At 37.8% G+C, this 18,693-nt stretch overlaps 1 pseudogene; it reads right to left on the bottom strand.

The window, feature by feature from the left end:
• Nucleotides 1-15,280: 15,280 nt before the first annotated feature.
• LOC123779398 (olfactory receptor 2AK2-like) lies at nucleotides 15,281-16,230 on the bottom strand (annotated as a pseudogene).
• Nucleotides 16,231-18,693: the final 2,463 nt, after the last annotated feature.

Here is an 18,693-nt window from a genome sequence, read left to right as displayed (position 1 = left end):
GCAGCCAAAACACAGCAGCAGAGTACATGCAGCACACACCACAGACACTGAAGCACCAGGTGCTGGACAGTATATGACTCTTCTTCATAAAGCCATTACTCTCTGAAGCAGGAAACGTAACAGTTTTTCTTAAAACAAAAAAGAAGACAGAGACCTATACACAATGCCAAAGGGAAAATGCCTTCCAAATGTAAACCAATAAAACGTTTATTTCCAGGGATTAATAGAAATAATAATATCCCCGATCAAGAATTTAAAGCAGCAATCATAAGCATACAAGCTGGGCTTGAGAAGGGCATGGGAGATATCAAGGATACTCTTACCATAGAAATAAAGAGCTTAAAACCAATCAGGCTCAAATGAGTAAGGCAATAACCAAGACCTGAAACTGACTGGATGTAATGAGCATAAGGATGGAAGATGCAGAGGAATGAATAAATGATAGAGAAGACAGTATTATGGAAAATAGCAAAGCTGAACAAAGGAAGGAAAGAAAAATCTTGAATCACAGAATTAGACTTAGGGAACTTAGGACTTGATTAGATGTAGTAACATTCATACCATAGCAGTCATGGAAGAAGAAGGAGAAGAAGGAGAAGAAGGAGAAGAAGGAGAAGGAGAAGGAGAAAGAAGAAGGAGAAGGAGAAGGAGAAGGAGAAGGAGAAGAAGAAGAAGAAGAAGAAGAAGAAGAAGAAGAAGAAGAAGAAGAAGAAGAAGAAAAGCAGGAGGAGGGAGAGAAGGAAGAGGAAGAGGATGAAAAGGAAGAGGAGGAGGAGAAGGAGAAGGAGAAGAAGAATAAGAAAGCAAGGGGGAGCCAGAGGCTTATATGAGGAAATAATAGATGAAAACATCACTAATATGGGAAAGGAAATAGACAACCAAACCAAGGGGGCACAGAGAACCCCATGGCAATCAACAAAAGCAGACCCATATCAATATATATTGTAAATAATTTTGCCAAATACAGTCATAAAGAAAGAAAATCCTAAAAGCAGAAAGAAAAACCAATTCCCTAAGTTTCAGGGTATGAACAATAAGGTTAGTAGCAGATCCCCCCAACGAAATTTGACAGGCTGGAAGCCAGTGACATGATATATTCAAAGTGTTGACTGGGAAAATATACAAGCAGGAATATTCTATCCAGCAAGGCTCTCATTCAGAATAGAAGGAGAGTTAAAGAGACTCCCAGACAACAAAAACTAAAGGAGTTTGTGACCACTAAGACAGCCCTGCAGGAAATATTAAAGGGTACTCTTTCAGTGGGAAAGAAAAATACCAAAAGTGACAAAGACTAGAAAGGAACAACAACAAAAAAATCTCCAGAAACAATGACAAAACATAAATAAAATGACACTAAATTCATATCATCAGTAATTACTCTGAATGAAAATGGATTAAAAATTTCAATCAAAAGTCATATGGCATCAGATTGGATTAAAAACAAAAGAAAAAAAAAGAAAAAAAAAACAAGATCCACCTATAGATGGCCTATAAAAGTTTCATTTTAGCACTAAAGATACCTGTAGATTGAAAGCAAGGGGATGGAGAAAAATTTCAAATGCAAATGGACATACAAAAAAAAAAAAAAAAGCCTGAGAAGCAATACTTTTACCACAAAGAAAAAAACAAACACTAGATTTTAAAGGAAAGGTTGTAACAAAAGATGAAGAAAGGCACTACATCATAATAAAGGGGTCTACATAAAGGAATATCTAGCGATTGTAAATATTTATGCACCAAACTTGGGAACAAGACATATATAAAACAATTAAGTACAATCATAAAGGAATTCATTGATACTACTGCAGCAATAGTAGGGGACATAACACCTAACTTACAGCAATGGACAGATCATCTAAGTAGAGTCCTTTTTCTTTTTTATGATTATTATTTTGTTACATTAGTCACCATACAGTATATCACTAGATTTTGATGCAATGTTCCATGATTCATTATTTGCGTATAACACCCAGTGCACCATGAAATATGTGCCCTCCTTAATACCCATTACTGGCCTATCCCAATCCCCCACCCCCCTCCCCTCTGAGGCCCTCAGTTTGTTCCCAGAGTCAATAGTCTCTCATGGTTCATTCCCCCTTCTATTTAGCCCTCCTTCATTCTTCCCGTCCTTCTCCTACCGATCTTCCTATTTCTTATGTTCCATAAATGAGTGAAACCATATGATAACTGTCTTTCTCTGCTTGACTTATTTCACTTAGCATAATCTCCTCCAGTCCCATCCATGTTGCTGCAATAGTTGGGTAATCGTTCTTTCTGATGGCTGAGTAATATTGCATTGTATATATGGACCACATCCTCTTAATCCAGTCATCTGTTGAAGGGCATCTTGGCTTCTTCCACAATTTAGCTATTGTGCACAATGCTGCTATGAACATTGGGGTGCATATGGCCCTTCTCTTCACTATGTCTGTATCTTTGGGGTAAATACCCAGTAGTGCAATTGCTGGATCATAGGGTAGCTCAATTTTTACTTTTTAAGGGACCTCGACACTGTTTTCCTACTTGCACTCCGACCAACAGTGTAACAGGGATCCCCTTTCTCCACACCCTTCCAACATTTGTTGTTTCTTGCCTTGTCAATTTATGCCATTCTAACTGGGGTAAGCTGGTATCTCAAGGTGGTTTTGATTTGAATTTCCCTGATGACTAATGATGTTGAACATTTTTTCCTGTGTCTCCTAGCCACTTGCATGTCTTCATTGGAAAAGCGTCTGTTCATATTTCTGTCCATTTTTTGATGAGATTATTTGTTTCACATGTATTGAGTTTGAGAAGTTTTTTGTAGATCTTGGAGACTAGTCTTTTATCTGCAGTCTCATTTGCAAATATCTTCTCCAATTCCGTGGGCTGCTTCTTAGGTTTTTTTTTACTGTTTCCTTGGTTGTACAGAAGCTTTTTATCTTGATGACCTTCCACAAGTTCATTTTTTCTTTTGTTTCTCTTGCCTTTGGAGATGTGTCATGAAAAAAGTTGCTGTGGCCGATGTCAAAGATGTTGCAGCCTATGGTCTCCTCTAGGATTTTGATGGATTTGATTTCATCGAGGTCTTTCACCCATTTGGAGTTTATCTTTGTGTATGGTGTGAGAAAGTGGTCAAGGTTCATTCTTTTGCATGTAGCTGTCCAATTTTCCCAGCACCATTTATTGAAGAGACTGTCTTTTTGCCACTGGATGTTTTTTCCTGCTTTGTCAAAGATTAGTTGCCCAAAGAGCTGAGGGTCCATTTCTGGGTTCTCTATTCTGTTCCATTGGTGCATGTGTCTGCTTTTGTGCCAGTACCATGCTGTCTTTGTGATCACAGCTTTGTAGTACAGCTTGAAATCTGGCAACATGATACCCCCAGCTTTGTTTTTCCTTTTCAACAATTTCTTGGTGATTCAGGGTCTTTTCTGGATCCACACAAATTTAAGGACTGTTTGTTCCAGTTTTTTGAAAAATGTCATTGATATTTTGATTGGGATGGCATTGAAAGAGTAGATTGCTCTGGGTAACATAGACCTTTTAACTCTGTTTATTCTTCTGATCCATGAGCATGGAATATTTTTGCATCTTTTTGTGTCTTCAATTTCTTTCAAGAGTGATTTCTGGTTTCTAGACTATAGATCTTTTACATCTCTGGTTAAGTTAATTCCAAGATAACGTATGATTTTTGGTGCTATTGTAAATGGAATGGATTCCCTGACTTCTCTTTCTTCAGTCTCATTGTTCTTGTATAGAAATGCAACTGATTTCTGAGCAATTATTTTTTATCCCACCACATTACTGAATTGCTTTATATGTTCTAGTAGTTTGGGGTGGAATCTTTTGGGTTTCCTATATAGAGTATCATGTCATCTGCAAAGGGAGACAGTTTGGAATTCTTCTTTGCCAATTTGGATACCTTTTATCCCTTTTTGTTGTCTGATTGCTGTTGTAAGGACTTCTAGTACTATGTTGAATAATGGCGAGAGTGGGCATCCTTTTCGAGTTCCTGATCTTAAGGGAAAGGTTTCCAGCTTATCCCCATTGAGAATGATATTCACTGTAGGCTTTTCACAGATGGTTTTAATGAAATTGAGGAATGTACTCTCTTCACCTACACTCTCAAGGTTTTAATCAGGAAAGGATGCTGTATTTTGTCAAAGGCCTTTTCTGCATCAATTGAGAAGATCAAATGATTCTTGACTATCTCTTGTTGTTATGATCTATTCACACTGATCGATTTGTGAATGTTGAACCTCCCTTGCATCCCAGGGATGAATCCCACTTGTTCTTGATCGATAATCCTTTTAATGTAGTCTTGGAATCTATTAGCTAGGATCTTCTTCAGAATTTGTCGTCCATATTCATCAGGGAAATTGGTCTGTAATTCTCATTTTTGATGGTGTCTTTGCCTGGTTTGGTGATCAAGGTAATATTGGCCTCATAGAATGAGTTTGGTAGCTTTCCTTCAGTTTCTATTTTTTTTAAGATTTTATTTATTTATTCGACAGAGATAGAGACAGCCAGAGAGAGAGGGAACACAAGCAGGGGGAGTGGGAGAGGAAGAAGCAGGCTCATAACGGAAGAGCCTGATGTGGGGCTCGATCCCATAACGCTGGGATCACGCGCTGAGCCGAAGGCAGGCGCCCCCAGTTTCTATTTTTTGAAACATCTTCATGAGAATAGGTATTATTTCTTCTTTGAATGTTTGGTAGAATTCCCTGGGGAATCCGTCAGGCATTGGAGTCTTGTATTTGGGGAGGTTTTGGTTCACTGCATCAATCTCTTCATAATTAATCTGTCAGTTTAAATAATCAATTTCTTCCTGTTTCTGTCTTCATAGTTTATAGGCCTCCAGGAAGGCATCCATTTCTTCCAGGTTGTTTAATTTATTGGCATAAAGCTGTTGATAAAAGTTTCTAATGATCCTTCCTATTTCATTGGTTTTGGTTGTGATCTCTCCCCTTTCATTAATGATTTTATTAATCTGGGTCCTTTCTCTATTCTTTTGAATAAGTCTGGCCAGTGGCTTATCGATCTTATTTAGTCTTTCAAAGAACCAGCTTCTAGTTCTGTTGATCTGCTCTACTGTGCTCCTGGTTTCTAATTCATTGATCTCTGCTCTAATCTTGATCACCTGCCTTGTCGTGCATGTGTTAGGCCTGTTCTTCTGTTCCAGCTCCAGCTCTTGAGTAGAGAATATAAAAACTGCATTTGAGATTTTTCTATTCTTTTGAATGAGGCTTGGATGGCTATGTATTTTCCCCTTAGGACTGCCTTTGCAGTGTCCCATAGGTTTTGGACCAATGTGTTTTCATTTTCATTGGACTCCAAAAATTGCTTAAACAGATTTTTCATTTCCTGGTATACCCAATCATTCTTGAGCAGGATGGTTCTAGCAGAATCTTAACATGAAACAGTGGGATTTGATGATGCACTAGACTGGGTAGAATTCACAGACATATTTTGAACATTTCATCCTAAAGCAGCAGAATACACATTCATTTCTAGTACACATGGAATATTTCCCAGAAAAGATCACATACTAGGTATTGTATTCAGTCATAAAAAAATAATGATATCTTGACATTTCCAATGATGTAGATGGAGCTACATAGTATTATATTAAATGAAATACACCAGTCAAAGAAAGACAAATACCATATGATTTTACTATTATTTAGTAATTAAGAAAGAAAACATTTGAAAATATTGGGGGGGAGAAATACAAATCAGGAATCAGGCTCTTGACTATCTTGAACAAGCTGAGGGTACTGCTGAGGAAGTGTGTGTAGGGTTAAATAGGTGATGGGTACTAAGGAAAGCACTGTGATGAGCACTGGGTGCTGTATGTAAGTGATAAATCATTAAATTCTACACCAGATCTAATATTATGCTGTACAGTAAGTAACTGAAAGTTAATAAAAACTTGAAAAAAAATGAAATGGATGAGGAGAAATAACACCTGAAACCACAAAAATAAAAACGATCAAAGGAGAAATTGAAAAGTTATATGCCTACAAATTGGACAAGCCAGAAGAAATGATAAACTACTATAAACAAATAACCTTTGAACATTGAAAAAGGAAGTAATAAGAAATAGTCCAATCCACAGTGATTCAATTGAATCAGTAAGCAAAAATACGGCAACCAACAAAGTCCAGGTTTCATGGGTGAATTCTACCAACTACTTAAAGAATATATAATACCTAGTATATTCAAAAACTAAAAAAGAAGAAAGTATTCCAAATTCATTCTATGAAGAAAGTGAAATATTTCACAAGTGAAATAAGTCAGAGAAAGACAAATACACTTGATTTCATTCATAATGGCATTTAGGAAACAAAGGAAAAAAACAAACAAACAAAAAGAAGATAAAGGGATAAACAAGGGTAAAACAGACTCTTAAATAGAGAAAATAAACAGGTAGTTGCCAGGGGAGATATGTGGGAGGATGGGTGAAAGAAACAAAGAGGGTTAAAAGTATGTTTGTCTTGATGGGGTGCCTGGGTGGCACAGCGGTTAAGCGTCTGCCTTCAGCTCAGGGCGTGATCCCAGTGTTATGGGATCGAGCCCCACATCAGCCTCTTCCGTTATGAGCCTGCTTCTTCTTCTCCCACTCCCCCTGCTTGTGTTCCCTCTCTCTCTGGCTGCCTCTATCTCTGTCAAATAAATAAATAAAAATATTTAAAAAAGAAAAGTATGTTTATCTTGATGAACATTTAGAAATGTATACAATTATTGACTCATTATATTGTACACCTAACACTGTATGTTAACATACTTGAATTAAAAAAAAAAGATCATGTTCATCAACAGGTGAACAGATTGTAAAAAACAAGCAAATAAACTAATAAGAATGTATAGAGACTCAGGTCAATTCACTAAAAAAATTAATAATAATAATGATAAGTTGCATTAAGTGGAAACTAGCTACTGAATGTAAAATTCATACATTGGGAAGAGTTTAATTTTTTCCAGATAAAATTTTGTATTTAATCAGCATGGAAATACTAAAATAGTGTAAGATTTTATATTTCTTTTGATGTTCTGACCTAATGACAGAGTTTAGTACACACTACCTAAAATGTGACACAATGGAGTATTGAATATTTCAAGCTAAAAGAATGTAGAAATGGTAGGTGCAGAAAGGACATTCTCATCTTCCCTTCAAGCAAGTTGTAAGTACTTTGTGTGGGAGGTGCCCTCCTTATACATGGAAGAAAGGAACAACCTGATCTACAAGACTGCAGGATACTCAGAGAATTATAACTTGCTAGGTTTCCCCAAGTTACGTGTATTTAGCTCATTCCCCGTGTGGTCCTTTTGATTTTCCCATGACCATCCACTCCTGACTAAATCTAACAAAACAAACCATTGAATTTAACCACATCTATAGGACTTCATTTCCTTATTAAGACCCTTGTGTCCTATAAAATGCTTCTTAAATATTTGTATGTTTTTTTTATTTGCCCATGCATCTATTTGTTTTAGGGACCCCAGCTGATAATTTACAAGAGTAAAAGAAGATATGTGTCCTTTCCTACAGAAATGTATCTATTTTTCTTCTTCATACTGAAGGAAATTTAGATTTCAAAGAATGCCAAGAAACATTTTATATAAAACACAAAATTTCACATATATAAACAATGAAAACTTTCAAAAAAATAGTATTTAGGTCCATTCAATTGCTGAGAATTACGATGTCTCAAATATCTTCTTAATCCAGTCATCTGTTGAAGGGCATCTCAGCTCCATCCACAATTTAGCTATTGTGGACAATGCTGCTATGAACATTGGGGTGCATATGGCCCTTCTCTTCACTCTGTCTGTATCTTTGGGGTAAATACCCAGTAGTGCAGTTGCTGGATCATAGGGTAGCTCAATTTTTTACTTTTTAAGGGACATTCACACTGTTTTCCAAATTGCATTCCCACCAGCAGTGTAAGAGGTATCCCATTTCTCCACATCCTCTCCAAAATTTGTTGTTTCCTGCCTTGTTAATTTTTGCCATTCTAAGTGGCATAAGGTGGTATCTCAAGGTGGTTTTGATTTGAATTTCCCTGATGGCTAATGATGTTGAACATTTTTTCATGTGTCTGTTAGCCATTTCCATGTCATCATTGGAAACGTGTCTGTTCATTTCTTCTGCCCCTTTTTTGATTCGATTATTTGTTTCACTTGTATTGAACTTGAGAATTTCCTTGTAGATTTTGGGTGCTACTCTTTTATCTGTAGTGTCATTTGCAAATATCTTCTCCAATTCTGTGGACTGCCTCTTAGTTTTTTGACTGTTTCCTTGGCTTTACAGAAGCTTTTATCTTGATGAGGTCCCACAAGTTCTTTTTATCTTTTGTTTCTCGTGCCTTTGGAGATGTGTCATGAAAAAAGTTGCTGTGGCTGACATCAAAGAGCTTGCAGCCTATGTTCTCCTCTAGGATTTTGATGGATTCCTGCCTCACATCAAGGTCTTTCTACCATTTGGAGTTTATCTTTGTGTTATGGTGTGAGAGAGTGGTCAAGTTTCATTCTTTTTTTAATATTTCTTATTATGTTAGTCACTGTACAGTACATCCTGGTTTTTGATGTAAAGTTTGATGATTCATTAGCTACGCATAACACCCAGTGCACCATGCAATACATGCCCTCCCCACCACCCATCACCAGCCTATCCCACTCCCCAACCCACTCCCCTCTGGAGCCCTCAGTTTGACACATGGACTCTGAGAAACAAACTGAGGTCAAGTTTCATTCTGTTGCATGTAGCTGTCCAATTTTCCCAGCACCATTTATTGAAGAGACGGTCTTATTTCCACTGATGTTTTTTCCTGCATTGTCAAAGACTAGTTGCCCAAAGAGCCGAGGGTCCATTTCTGGGTTCTCTATTCTGTTCCACTAGTCCATGTGTCTGTTTTTGTGCCAGTACCATGCTGTCTTGGTGATCACAGCTTTGTAGTATAGCTTGAAATCCAGCAATGTGATACTCCCAGCTTTGTTTTTCCATTTCAACAATTCCTTGCCTATACAGGGTCTTTACTGGATCCACACAAATTTAAGGGTTGTTTGTTCCTGTTCTTTGAAATATGTCATTGGTATTTTGATCAGGATATCATTGAAAGTGTAGATTGCTCTGGGTAGCATAGACATTTTTACTATGTTTATTCTTCCGATCCATGAGCATGGAATATTTTTGCATCTTTTTGTGTCTTCTTCAATGTCTTTCAAAAGTGATTTACAGTTTCTAGAATATAGATCCTTTACGTCTCTGGTTAATTAATTCCGAGATAATGTATGATTTTTGGTGGTATTGTAAATAGAATGGGTTCCATAATTTCTCTTTCTTCAGTCTCATTGCTCGTGTCTAGAAATGCAACTGATTTCTGAGCATTGATTTTGTATCTCGCCACATTACTGAATTGCTCTATAAGTTCTAGTAATTTGGGGGTGGAGTTATTTGGGTTTCCTATAAAGAGTATCATGTCATCTGTGAAGAGAGACAGTTTGACTTCTTCTTTGCTGATTTGGATACCTTTGTTCCCTTTTTGTTGTCTGATTGCTGTTGCAAGGACTTCTAGTACTATGTTGAAAAATAATGGAGAGAGTGGGCATCCTTGTTGTGTTCCTGATCTTAAGGGAAAGGCTTTCAGCATTTCCCCATTGAGAATGATATTTGCTGCAGGCTTTTCACAGGTGGTTTTTATGAGATTGAGGAATGTAACCTCTATCCCTAAAGTCTCAAGGGTTTTAATCAGGAAAGGATGCTGTATTTTATCAAATGCTTTTTCTGCATCAGTTGAGAGGATCATATGATTCTTGACTCTTCTCCTGTTGATATGATCTCTCACACTGATTGATTTGTGAATGTTGAACCTCCCTTGCATCCCAGGGGTGAATCCCACTTGGTCTTGATGGATAATCTTTTAATGTACTGTTGGATCCTATTAGCTAGGATCTTGCTGAGAATTTTGGTGTCCATATTCATCAGGGAAATTGGTCTGTAATTCTCCTTTTTGATGGTGTCTTTGCCTGGTATGGGGATCAAGGTAATACTGGCCTCATAGAATGAGTTTGGTAGTTTTCCTTCTGTTTGTATTTTTTGAAACAGCTTCAGGAAAATAGGTATTATTTCTTCTTTGAATGTTTGGTAGAATTCCGTGGTGAATCCGTCAGGCGTTGGAGTCTTGTTTTTGAGGTGGTTTTTGATCACTGCTTCAATCTCTTCATAATTAATCGGTCTGTTTAAATACTCAATTTCTTCCTGTTTCAGTCTTGGTAATTTATAGGTTTCTAGAAAGGCATCATTTCTTCCAGGTTGTTTAATTTATTGGCATAAAGCTTGATAAAAGTTTCTAATGATCTTTCCTATTTCATTGGTATTGGTTGTGATCTCTCCCCTTCCATTCATAATTTTATTAATTTGGGTCCTTTCTCTATTCTTTTGAATAAGTCTGGCCAGTGGCTTATCGATCTTATTTATTCTTTCAAAGAACCAGCTTCTAGTTCTGTTGATCTGCTCTACTGTGCTCCTGGTTTCTAATTCATTGATCTCTGCTCTAATCTTGATCACCTGCCCTCTCATGTGTGATTTAGGCCTATTCTTCTGTTTGTGTTCCAGCTTCTTGAGGTGAGAATATAAAAACTGCATTTTAGATTTTTCTATTCTTTTGAGTGAGGCTTGGATGGCTATGTATTTTCCCCTTAGGACCGCCTTTGCAGTGTCCCATAGGTTTGGACCAATGTGTTTTCATTCTCGTTGGTCTCCATAAATTGTTTAAACTGATTTTTCATTTTCTGGTATACCCAATCATTCTTGAGCAGGATAGTTCTTAGTTTCCAAGTGTTTGAGTTTCTTCCAAATTTTTCCTTGTGATTGAGTTCCAGTTTCAAAGCGTTGTGGTCTGAGAATATGCAGGGAATAATCTCAGCCTTTTGGTATCAGTTGAGACCTGTTTTGTGACCCAGTATATGGTCTATTCTGGAGAATGTTCCATGTGCATTCGAAAAGAATGAGTATTCTGTTGCTCTGTGCTGTGGTGTTCTATCCATATCTATGAGGTCCATCTGGTCTAGTATGTCATTCAAAGCTCTTGTTTCTTTGTTGATTTTCTGCTTAGGTGATCTGTCTATTGCTGAGGGCTGAGTGTTGAGGTCCCCTACTAGTAATATATTATTATCTATATGTCTTTTTATTCTGGTTAAGAGTTGGCTTGTGTATCTAGCTGCTCCCTTGTTGGGGGTGTAGATAATTTAATTGTCATATCCACTTGTTGGATACATCCTGTAAGAATAATATAGTGTCTTTCTGTATCTCTAACTACAGTCTTTAGTTTAAAATCCAATCTGTCTGATACAAGAATTGCTACCCCAGCTTTCTTTTGAGGTCCATTGGCATGAAACATGGTTTTCCATCCCTTCACTTTCAGTCTGGATGTATCTTTAGGTTCAATATGGGTCTCTCTAGACAGCAAATGGATGGGTCATGTCTTTTTATCCAATCTGCAAACCTGTGGCTTTTTATGGGAGCATTTACGCCATTCACATTCAGAGTGATTATGGAGAGATATGATTTTAATGATGTCCTGTTGCCTGTGAAGTCTTTGTTTCTATAGATTGTAATTTCTGTTCTGTATCACTCTTGGGGAATTTTTATTTTTATAGAACCACCCTTAATATCTCATGTAGGCCTGGTTTGCTGGTTACGAATTCCTTCATGTTCTGCTGATCCTGGAAGGCCCTTATCTCTCCATCAATTCTGAATTACAGCCTTGCTGGATAAAGATCCTTGGCTGCATGTTCTTCTCTGATAGAGCTTCGAAAATACCTGCCAACCCATCCTAGCCTGCCAGATCTCTGTAGACAGGTCTGCCATTATTCTGATATTTTTCCCTCTGTACGTAAGGATTTTCTACCCCCTGGCCACTTTCAATACTGTATCCTTGGATCTAATATTTGCGAATAGCACTATGACGTGACATGGTGTAGGTCTGTTCTCATCGACCTTGGGAGGGGTCCTCTTTGCTTCTTGGACACTAATACTTGTTTCCTTTGCCAGATTAGGGAAGTTCTCAGCTACAATTTATTCAAATATCTCGTCTAGACCTCTCTCTTTTTCCACCCCCTCGTGGATGCTGATGATTCTGACATTGGAACATTTCATTGAGTCAGTAATCTCCCATAATCTACATTCTTGAGATTGGATTTTTTTTTTTTGAGGCAAGTTTCTGTTTTAATTTTCTCTTCTACCATCCCATCCTTCAATTCACTAATTCGTTCTTTTGCTTCATTTACCCTGGCTGTCAGAGCACCTAGTTTAGACTGCATTTGATTCATAGCATTTTTAATTTCTGCCAGACTTGCTCTCATTTCTGCCCTTAGAGATTCTATATTCTCGTTAATATTTTCATTAATAGTTTTTTCAAGTCTACACATTATCTTGACCATTGTTACTCTGAACTCCATTTCTGACAATTTGGTTATATCCATATCTATCAATTCTGTGGCAGAGGCCACAGACTCATTATCTAGTCTTTGCTGGGGGGAATTTCTCCTCCTCATCATTCTGATGAGGAGAGGTTGCGGGGATGCCCAGAGCCCAAATATTGACCAGGACACAGGCAGTGTGCACTTGTTTGATAGGGAGCTTAGGGATGATGGCTTCTTGATTTTTCAGCCTGCTTTCTGGGGAAGGAGCCTGCCACGCTGATATTCAGGCAACCTGTTTGGGTAGAGTTGCCCTGTCCCATGCAGGGGGGATGGGATGGGCACAATGTGAGCCCTTATTTCTGGGCTTTTTTTCTCTGGTGGCTTTCCCTGGTGGTTTTCTGTGACTCTTCTGAGAGTCAGAGCAGCAGTGGATGTATCCTAGTCTCTGTCTCAGAACAGAGAGATCATTGTCCTCTCTCCACTGAGCTCTCTTGGCCACATTAACTCCATTTCTGTTGGTGCTGCTAAAAACCCTGCAGAATCCCGGGATGGGCGCCCCACAGCTGGTGTCCCAGCCCTCACTTCCAGGACTGACACATCTCTGTCCTTTGTGCTTCTAACACTGCCAACCACCCCTGGTGCCTGTGAACTCTCCCGAGCTCCCTGTTTCAGTATGGTTTGCGTAGGCTCTGGAGTGCCGGCTTTCAGTCTGGTTGAGTGTGTGCTGCTGAGCTCCTGGTATCTATCTGGTTCCAAGTATGCTCGGAGCTCTGGATTTCAGTCTAGTCATGTGTGTGCTCCCGAGCTCTAGGTTTCAGTCTAGTTCGAGTGTGTGCTCTGGAGCTCTGGTTTTCAGTCTGGTTGTGGGCGTTCCCAGGCTCACAGTCTCAGTCTGCTCTCTCGTGGGTGCCAGTCTGTGAATCCAGCCCGCTCACCAGCACACGTGGCTACTGCTTCCTGTTGCCCGAGCATGTCAGCTCCCTCCCCCTTCAGTTTATCTTCTGATATCTGTACACTGATTCACAGCTCCCTGTTTTGTAACTCAATATTCAGCGCTGGAGATGTTCATTTGTAGAGATTCAGATGTATTTTCCAGCGAGTCAGGCTGATTCCATGGGTTTTCAGGATGGTCTGGTAGATATCCAGCTTGCCTCAGGACCAGCTGAGAAAGGGTCTCCTACTCCTCCGCCATCTTTTCTCCTCCTTGCAGAAAGTGGCTGCTTTTCTGTTCACAGAGTTTCTGCTACTCTTTTCGTCATTCTCCCAATGCGTTCATAGGTTTTCAGAATGGTTTGGTAGCTATCTAGCTGAATTCCTGGGACCAGATGAACTTTAGGTCTTGTGCTCCTCTGCCATATTGATATGCCTCTCCCCAAATGAAAACTCTTGTATAGGGAGTGTTATAGCATTTTTTTTTAAATTCATAACATCTGGAAATATCAAATGACCCAATGAAAGAAAAACACAGTGGAATATTAATCAGCAATAAAAACAATAGCAGTAATGCTTGCATCATTAAGGTTGCCCCTCATAAACATTGAGGGAAAGAAGCCAGTTGCACAAGAGAACTGTTTGTTGGAGTCTATTAATAAGATCTTCTATCAGTGTTGATGGAAATCCAAATTATGACAAAAGTGGAAGGGAGGTGCTAGTGGAGGATAGAAATGTTGCTCCTATGGTTTTCCTCCACAGTAATAATGATGATTTCTCACTTACAGTATTTCTTCCAAGATTTCAACCAAATTCTTTGTTCTTATGATTCCCTCATATTTTACATCATTTCTGTCAGCAAGCCTCAAAGGTCTGCTTTCTACTCATTTCCAGAGGCTGGCCACTTCTTGCTTCTCAGCCATTACCACTTATCTCCAAGGTAGAATCTTATAAAAACTGTACTACTGTAATGTCTCATAACCTCCCATTTCAATTCTCTTTGAAAGCACAGCAATGGTTGCCAATTTGCCTGGATTACAAAGAAAACCTCCTCACAATGGTCAAGTTTACATTTCAAATTCAGACTCCATTAAATCTACCCATTTCCTAAAGCCCAACAATTTATTCTTTTATTTTCTGTGCCGTCAATCAAGTATTCTCTTCAAAAATATTTTTTCATTTACTTTTTCCTATGTCCAGAACATTCTTTATGACATATCCATTTGAAATGTTTTTTCATCTCAGTAAAATTTTTGACCATGCATCACTCTCATATTTGTCCCTATTGGACTGTTTTTTATAAAATTACAAAACACTCTGGCCTATCCTTTCCCAATATCCATTTTTTCCCATTAATTACTACTTTAGACATACAGTAAATTATTCATGTTTATTTTATTAATATTACATCTCCCTGCACTGAAATGCAAACTTAATGAGTTCAAAGATTTCTGTTGGTTCTAATCTTTCTTTACTTCCATATCACCAATGCGTGCAGAAGTGCCACACACATAGTTAAAACATTAAAGCATTTGAGTGAACAGGTGAATGAGTGAGTTATCTAGTCTGCTCTACATGACAGTATATTTTTTACATAGAACTTTTTAATGTTTTGTGTTTCAGTAGATTGTATTTCCTTTCATTGCATTTCAGATATTAAGAAAGACATTGCAAAATATTTGTTGTGATATGTAAACACTAAGTTATCAAGAATGAAAACTATTGCTTTAGAAATTACATGATGTTGACAATAACACATTTTTCCAGCTTCCAGTTTGGAAATTAGTCCAGTTTCAACATGTATGATTAAGTTATTCTGAAACCAAGAGGAATCAATATATTTATCAATTTATTTCTTTGATAAGTATTTCTTAGAGTTTACATATTCTAGAACAGTATTCCAAACAAATATTCTATGTTATTCAATCTCATTTACTAGGGGCTCCTAAGGTGATATTTTGTGTACAAATACACACTCTACCAATTGTCTTCTCATGGCCCCCATAACCTCCTTATTTCTCAGGCTGTAGATAAATGGGTTCAGAAGAAGTGTGATGATGGTGTAAAACACTGCCACTGCCTTATCCTCTTCTGGAGAATGCAAGGAGTGTGGCCTTGTATAAGTGGAGAGAGTAGTCATATAAAATAGGCTTGCCACAATCAGGTGAGAGGAGCAAGTGGAGACACTCTTCTCTGTCCTTTTCCTGTGCTCATCTGGAACACCACAGTTAGTACACGGGCATAGGAAGCTAGAATGGCCATGAATGGTAACAGCAGAATAATAAGCCCACTCAGAAGGACTGTGTACTCATATTGGGAAGTGTCCTGACACACCAGTGGCATTAGAGATGGAAGTTCACAGAAAAAGTGGTTGATGACCCGTGATCTACAAAATGGAAGATGAAATACATACAATGTATGTCCTAAAGCATTGATAGAACCACTGGTCCATGCACATGTGACCATGAACCAACAGATCTTCTTGTTCATGAGTATAGGATAGTGTAAAGGATGGCAGATGGCTACATATCAATCATAAGACATGAAAGCAAGGAGAAGGGCTTCAGTTCCACCAAGGACCATGAACGCAAATGTTTGAATCACACAGCCTAAAAAAGTAATGGTCTTACTATTTGACAGAAAGTTACTGACCATCTTGGGCACTGTGGTGGTGATGTTCATTATATCCATGAAGGAGAGCTGGCTGAGTAGAAAGTACATTGGAGTGTGGAGTCTGGTGTCCAATTGAATGAAAAGGATCAGTATGATATTTCCCATCAGAGCCACTGCAAAGAGGATTACAATGGCTTTAAAAAGGAAAGTGTCCATGTGGCCATATTGGAAAAGACCAGAAAGTTTAAAATCTGTTTCAACACTTTTATTTCCTATCTTCATAGTTTACTTTGAAATATCAATAATATTTGAAGAGTCCATGTATGACACTGATTTTCCTTTAAGAGAAAATAAAATAATAATTATTAAATGCCTTGGATTATCTCCATATCATTTTCCCAGCCAAATAAAATATCCAGACTGCACACTACTGTTGTTTTATTCATGAAATGAATGGACAATAATATTATCATATTACAGTAACTTTTTAAAAGTAAGCCATGCATAATAGGGCTTAATCCAAATCTTTGCACACAAGATAACATTTAGAGACTGTATGAACACTCAGTGTCTCTTAGTTCTATATTTTTTTATAATCAGAAGTATTAATCACATTTAATTTCCCAATTAACTTATAGCTTTATTACAAGTTTCTGTCCAGCTAGAAAAATACATGTTTCCTCCTCTCTTTTTCCCCCTTTCTTTAAGTACAGATTTCTTAGACCTTTCTTAAACGTATACAAAGTTATCTAATTCCAAAGTTATCTGATTCCAAAGGGTAATATTGTGGCAAGTATTAAAAACATTATATGCTGTAAAAATACTTTCATAAAGTTCAATGAATTAATTTTAAGTAATGCTACTTTAATGTTTTATAAATAAAAAGAAATCAGTAAATAGACTAAGAAAAACTACAAAAGTACATGTTAAGATGAGAAGCCCCTAAAATGTATCATGCATCTTTTTTCCCAAAAAGAAATTCTCCATTTCTCTATAAGTCAGTAATAGAAAATTTCTTTTTGGGGAAAAAGATGCATGATATCTTTTAGGTGCTTCTCATCTTACATACACTTTTGTACCAAAACCATATGATTTCACTCATTTGGGGAATATTAAAAAAACAACAACAACTACAGATGAACACAGGGAAAGGGAAAGAAAAATAAAATAAGATGAAAACAGAGAGGGAGGCAAATCATAAGAGACTCTCAACAAAAGGAATCAAACTGAGGGTTGGTGGAGAGTTGGGGTAAATAGATGATGAGCATTAAGGAGGGCACTTGATGTAATGAGCACTGGGTGTTATTCACAATTGATGAATCACTAATTTCTATCCCAGAAATGAATAGTACAGTGTGTATTATCTAATTAAAATTTCAAAAAAACCATTTACAAAACAAATATTCTAACAGCACAACACCTTCTCCAATATCCAAAAACACTTTCCAGATGTAGATGAAAGTCCACATGTGAGTTCAATTCACATTAACATAAAAAAATACATTGAGGTCTGACATAATTTTTATATCGTGTTCACCAATATAAGAAGGGATAATGAAGGGGGGTAAACAGAGGGGGAGATGAACCAAGAGAGACTGTGGACTCTGGGAACCAAACTGAGGGCTTCAGAGGGGAGGGGCTGGGGGATTAGGATAGGCCAGTGATGGATATTAAGGAGGGCACATATTGCATGGTGCACTGTGTGTTATACACAAATAATGAATCATGGAACACTACACCAAAAGCTAATGATGTACTGTATGGTGACTAACTTATCATAATAAAAAATCAGTAAATAAAAATAATTATAATTCTCAAACTTTTTAAAAAATCCGTTGAGACTTTATTGAACTGCTACACTACATTATTAAATTTTGATGTAGTGCTCCATGATTCATTGTTTCCATATAACACCCAGTTTTCCCTGCATGCATGCCCTCCTTAATACCCATCACCAGACTATCACTTCCCCCCACCCCCCTTCCCCGTGAAACTCTCAGTTTGTTTCCCAGAGTCCATTGTCTCTCTTGGTTCATTCCCCCCTCTGTTTACCCCCCCCTTCATTATTTCCTTCCTTCTCCTATGGATGTCCCTGCTATTCCTTATGTTCCACAAATGAGTGAAACCATATAATAATTGTATTTCTCTGCTTGACTTGTTTCACTTAGCATAATCTCCTCCAGTCCCATCCATGCTGCTAGAACTGTTGGGCAATTGTTCTTTCTGATGGCTGAGTAATATTCCATTGTATATATGGACCACATCTTCTTTAATCATTTGTCTGTTGAAGGGAATCTCGACTCCTTCCACAGTTTGGCTATTGTGGACAATGCTGCTATGAACATTGGGGTGCATATGCCCCTTCTCTTCACTACATCTGTATCTTTGGGGTAAATACCCAATAGTGCAATGGCTGGGTCATAGGGTAGCTCAATTTTTAACTTTTTAAGGGACCGCCACACTGTTTTCCAGAGTGGCTGTACCAACTTGCATTCCCACCAACAATGTAGGCGTGATCCCCTTTCTCCACATCATCTCCAGCAATTGTTGTTTCTTGCCTTGTCAATTTTTGCCATTCTAACTGGCGTAAGGTGGTATGTCAGCGTGGTTTGGATTTGAATTTCCCTGATGGCTAATGATTTTGAACATTTTTTTCATGTGTCTGTTAGCCATTTCCATGTCATCATTGGAAAAGTGTCTGTTCATATCTTCTGCCCATTTTAGGATTTATTTGTTTCTCGCGTA

The sequence above is a fragment of the Ursus americanus genome, chromosome 5, assembly GCF_024610735.1.
Source record: "Ursus americanus isolate L20-20 chromosome 5, mUrsAme1.1.p, whole genome shotgun sequence".
Classification (NCBI taxonomy): domain Eukaryota; kingdom Metazoa; phylum Chordata; class Mammalia; order Carnivora; family Ursidae; genus Ursus; species Ursus americanus.
This window is presented reverse-complemented; position numbering and strand designations above follow the sequence as displayed.